This window comes from Ammodytes marinus (genome assembly GCF_949987685.1).
Source record: "Ammodytes marinus genome assembly, chromosome: 18".
NCBI lineage: Eukaryota > Metazoa > Chordata > Actinopteri > Uranoscopiformes > Ammodytidae > Ammodytes > Ammodytes marinus.
Window position 1 is genome coordinate 23,814,041 of NC_137222.1, and position 6,269 is coordinate 23,820,309.

Below are 6,269 nucleotides of genomic sequence, written 5' to 3' on the forward strand. Positions count from 1 at the left end.
CATTTTGACACAGAGAAAGAAGTTCCAAGAGGCCCCGCAAGCCCAATGTTAAGAGGAAACCTTTTCTATTTTAGTGGCAGCAAGGAAAGGGACCATTCACTTCTAAGGGAGGATAGATAGATAGATAGATAGATAGATAGATAGATAGATAGATAGATAGATAGATAGATAGATAGATAGATAGATAGATAGATAGATAGATAGATAGATAGATAGATAGATAGATAGATAGATAGATAGATAGATAAGCTATCTATCTAGTATTAACCCAAATTACAATTTTGAACCTAAAAATCTACATAATATGTGACCTTTAAACATGTATTGGAACTATTTCTCCATCAAAAGCAGTGTATTTACCGTATAGCCCAATCCAGATATGGACACTGACCCTGTGTTCCGAATCGCATACTTTCTACTATTTAGTATGGTAGACATTTTTTTTAGTATGTCCCGATTCTTGTGGCCAGATATAGGATGGTTAGAAAGACCCGGATGTCTACTACATCCGGCCAAGATTTTTAGTGTTGAAAACAGCATCCTATCTGGGAGATTCTGACCCACAATCCAGTGCAAACCTGAAGTGACGGAGCCACCATATGAAAACAAACGGGGATGCAACGGATATAAAAGCAAGAGGCAAGATCAAGGCGCAATGTTATGATGAAATAAATAAGTAAAAGTATGTCCCAATAGTATGCCTACTGCATCCTAACAAGACTATTTTTATGGTCAGATGTAATATGTAAAATAGAAAAAAGAAAGAGTATGCGATATGGAACGCAGGGTAAGTTTTAGTGAGTATAAATAGGCCTCTGTACAGGCACGACTGCGACCAATCCTCCTACCTCACTGTGACATCAACAGTCACGTAGACTGCGCGTGTCCACTGCTTGCCAATAAGTAGCTAATCACACAATGTAACTATTTTAATCCACAATCTGTCCTGTTTACATTTCTGCCATGGTACGGATATACACAAGGTACGGTGTATTAAGTGAGCTTTGTCGCTGATGAGGCATATTTTTAAAGGTTTGGACAGAGCCAGCTTTAGCCAGCTGTTTTCCAGTCTTTGCGCTAAGCTATAGGTTGAGCATGTTCTGGACTACAGCACTATTACTACTACTAACGCACAGACAGTACAGGCAAATACACCAACCTCTTTCCTATAATATAAAGAGTTTATTCTCATAACATTAGGACTTTATTATCCAAATATTAAGATGTTTTATTATGTGTACCTGTTATGTTAGATTACAATTTTAACTCATAGTATAAATGCTATTTTCTCATCAGATTTAGACAACAATATTATTTTTATTTTTGAAATGACAGTGGACTTATGTGCTACTAAATACTGTTAATGACGTGTATTTGAATAAATACGTCCATGTGGAGCTAAACTTACCCTGCGTTCCAATCCCCATACTTCCCTACTATTTAGTATGCCAGAAAAAGTACAAAAAAATACATAAACTCCCCACTAACTCCAATAGCATTTTGGAGTATTTGTCTTTATTCATGACATTTCTCGACATAATGAAAAAAAATCTTCCTTATCTGATTTTCTTTCTCTCCTGTGGCCCTTAAACTCTTCTGTACTTTAGTATGTAGTGTAGTAAAAAGATGAAGTATGTGATTTGGAACGCATTGTTAATCTACTGACAGACAGAGATCTGAGGTCTGGATGATGCAATGGGTCACACATCTCTACATATTCATCCCATTCTTTCACATGATTTAAACTATTGATAGTGGTAGAACTTCAACAACACAGACAGCTTTCAGTTTGTTAGTTGACTCTACACACAGTCAGTGACAAAGGCACTCTGACACCTTCAGCGCTGATAGAACATCAATTATTTACTTCATGTCTGTGATCCCGACAAGCCTAAGACAAATTCATCAACACATGCAAATGACTTTAATTACAATTATCTCCATATCTTGATAAGCAAAGAGGGGGGGTCTCTCTCCCTCTCAGTCTCCCTCCATGGTGCAGGCTCACCTCCATACTCCAAACCAATCAAGCCTCATCTGCATAATATTAATTAGTCTGATAAATGCAAGAACCAATTAACAAGGACTGAGATACAAGATGAGGAGAATAAAAGTTATTTAGAGGGTATGATTTACATCCGGCCTCTTATGTATACGTACACACACAACAGCAGGCATGAGGGGGGCGGGGTGCTTATTGTTTGTCTTCTGCTATATTAAGGGACAATTTGAGCAGTTTATATGACACATTGTCCTTTCATTATATGTATGAATCACATTCCTTTGGTTGTTAAAAGTGTTCTGTAACTATCAGTCAGGCCATAAACCAAGACATATACTGTTCATTCACCTGTTATGATAATAATACAGTGGCATATGTATCCTGAATAATATACAATAATATACTTCACAAAGTGGCGTTTAGTCCAAAGTGAGGCTTTTCTTTCCCATTATTGGCAACAGCCTCCACACAATCTTTGATCTTCCTTGATATAAAAGTGTTACCCAACAGGGTTATCAGATTCCAATTGTATCTGTGGTCTTTTAAAGGCCCTGGGACACCCAAATCCACTCAATCCTTGTAACTATGTTATTTTGGGGGTAAAATGAATGCTAATATGTGTATGAAAGGTTTTAGGAATAGCTGTCAATCACCCGGTCGTCACACGTTCTAAAATACAATTCTATAAAAGCTCTCTGGTGCGCGCCAACAGTGTCTTTGTGACTGAGCTAATTTCTGTGTGTGAAGCATTTTGCATTTAGCGATTGGCTAGCTTACAATCTATTGCTTCCAAAGATCTGACTGAAAACTAGCCCAACACATTTACAGGTCAAATAAGGGGAGTGAACTGAAGCACATGACGCATCACCATGGTCACTATTAACACAGAGCTGATGTCTGTCAGTTGTTTACCATGGTCCTCATCTTAGCTTAGTGTGTTAGTAAACTGACATTTGCTAATGGGCAAGTAAGCACTTAAGTACAGCTGAGGAGGATGGGAATCATGCCATCACCTCTGAGAACACTGTCCATCAGTGAATACTTTAGTTTACACAGTGTAACATTTGTCTGCTTGAACCTCGCATGCATTGAAATGTGCAGCAATAGGACGTCAAAATAGCAAAGTGTTCTAAAATATTCCATTCTCAAAGACTGCTCCTCTGAATTAAGCAGAGAGAGCGTGTCGCTAATAAACAACTGCTGTTAACGTGCTGCTGGCAAGCTTTCCATTGTGTCTTGATACATTTTTTATAGACATATATTTTTTTACATACTTCGAATACTTCTGAAATGCTTTTTTATTGGTGTGCTTCATTCGATCCATTTCAAAATGTCATCGCTTGTATATAAATCAATCACTGTGTCTTTGGGCCTAAATAAATTTTGCGACCTTCTTGTGCCATATAAGCCTTTTAGAAAGGCTGAGGTCATGTGGGGCTGGCCCTAGTAGTTGTTCAAAGCTCTGTGCGTTTGCTCTGTGCCACCCTGTCATTTAGCTTTTTGAAATAGTTTTTATTCAACTGTATACTTTGTTGTTTGATTGATGTTTTATTGTACTTTGAGTTCAACATGTGCTTTACAAATAAAGCCTTGCCTTGGTATTTGGTCACATGACCACAGTACTGCTACAGGCGGAGATGTGGACTATAGTTGATAAGCACATGGATGAAGAGTGTATGGAGACCATCACCAGTACCATGAACAGCTGCACAATATTAGTAGTTCAGTTTGGACTGACTTGACTTTTCCACTGAGAAAAAGCTGTGTCTTTATATTGTGTCACTAGATAAATGATGAATATCCGTCCGCTAAATGAAATGTGAAAATGCTTGTTAGATTTCTTCAGGATAAAATAGTTTTCTAAGTGGTGTAGGCTACTGTTTAGCGCCCCATTCCCCTCTCCGCCCCATTTCATTTCTGTCTCTCTGCACTGTCAATAAAAGCATGGAAAATGGCAAAAATGATCTTTAAAATAAATAAAAAAGTTTTCCAATGAAATACTACATAATTGTATGGCCAGTGGCCACATTACCACTAGGGGGTAAGTGAGATGTGGGTGGCCCCTTTAAGGAAAGCTGTCTTATAACTGTATTTGATTCACTGTTTACTCCACAGTGTCTCCATGGCGATCTGAGTGGCAACAGCCTAACGAAAAACAACCGCATTCAAGTTCGACTCAGAGTCAACTTACTGTGACTTACAGTTTTGGGAGTCATGACTGAAAAAGCAGAGGAATGTGCCCCTCCGCCACCACTATTCTGAGAGAGAGAGAGAGAGAGAGAGAGAGAGAGAGAGAGAGAGAGAGAGAGAGAGAGAGAGAGAGAGAGAGAGAGAGAGAGAGAGAGAGAGAGAGAGAGAGAGCCCTCTGAAACACTAGCGTTAAATGCCTCTTTGTTATACTGTGAATGCGAAGCTAATTGGACTAACCCTGTGAGAGGAGCTGGTGAGTTTCTGCGGGCTCGCGCTCATTTTGAAGAGTCACAGCTGGCTGCTCATGTGTGTGTGCCCTTCCCCATCCTGCATACTGCACTCTCCACTCTTTAAATCGGCTGCATGGAAGCCACACAAAAATAGCCTATATATGGAAAAGTAGTGATACTAAAATAAGCGTGAAAGAGAGGATCTTATTTCCATGTCAAATGCACATAGGCTCATTTAAAGGTGCACTAGCCTATGTGACTTTGGGTGTGTCAGAGAAGTGAACATGTTTCTAAGTTCCCTCACAGGAAAATGTGATCCCTGTTTGAAGTTGTAAAAGCTTCCTGAAAAGTTAATGTTTCACTGTTGTTGTTTACAGCAGCAGGGCCCGCAGTTTTTCTTTAAAAAAAAACATATTCTAGTCTTATACGTGTGGTTCTCAGTGGCTCAAAATATTTGGTTTTGATTTGTGATGATAGAATGATTCAATACGATAGAAGAATGATTTGTGGAGTAAATATGGTTTATAAGCTTAACTGCAGGCTCTGTGAAGGTAAACAAATCCCCGCCTGCTCTGAAACTGCATAGTGCACCTTTAAAAAAAAAGTGAAAGAATGCAGAGAGCGAAAAAGTGGAGTAGATTAGTAACTTGGAGAGAGATCAGAGACGTCAAGATGTCAAGTTAAAAATGTACTGTATATTTTATTTGAACGGTCAGAATGGAAGGATATTTAATGTATTATAGTTGTGGTTGAAAACAATTCTCTACTCCTGACTTGTACTTTGCTTTTTTCAGACCCCTTCAGAAAGCTATTGTAGAGAGCACTAAACTGCTGCCTGGTGCCCACAGGAAAGAGAGCTCAGTCCCTCCCTTTTAATTAGACCAGCTCACCAGATTAGGCCTCATTAGGCATCCAACACTGGAGTGCAGCTAAAGCCCATGCATGCCTTCCAGCGCATCCCACTTTAATTGCTTCTGTAATGGCCTGGGATCGGGCTCCTTTGAAATCTCATTCCTGTGGGTAATCGGCCATGTTTGTCTGAGAAAGAACCACAAGCCCTCTGCTTACTTCTAAGTCCGAGGGAGAAGGCTATTGCTAACGCTAACTCGTTGCTACATGCGTACTGAAGCTTTTTAGCCAAATCATCCTTAGTCACATGTACACACAGCTGAATGGCTTGATCATTATTAGTTCTTATGAGAGGCCGTTTCCCTTTCCCTTTCTAGTTTGGTTTACAACTACTCTTGGGTTGATAAAACACACACACACACACACACACACACACACACACACACACACACACACATTGCAACACAGAAAAACAATATTGATACACTTTAGCACACACACACACAACAAAATATTAGTGCACTTTGAACATATTCTCCCCCGTCCTCCTTCCCTTGTTCATAAGCAATGAACAGATCAGTTGAAAAGTGTAATAATAACTTGCCCCGTTACTATTGAATCTTTTGTAGGATCATCTTTTCAATACACAATTACCAACACTGAATGTATGTCACCATGTTTGGAACTATAACCATCGACAGCTAGAGGAGAGAGGGAGGCTACATGGTGCTGAAGCATGGAGGAAGAGCCTTTTATATGGTCCATGTTGGTGCCTTAGTGAAAGTAAAAGAATCATTGCATATATACTGCCACTGACTGAACGTGTAGAAATGGTTATAAGAACAGATTTTCATAACTGCAATCATGAGCCCTTTGAGAGGAAAAAAACACTAAAATACTAAGAAGAACCCACACCTTGTTTAAAGACACCTTGCTCTGAAAACCTTGTTCAATTCTTTTCCACAGAGAGTCAGAAACAATAAAGCCTGACGTCACTC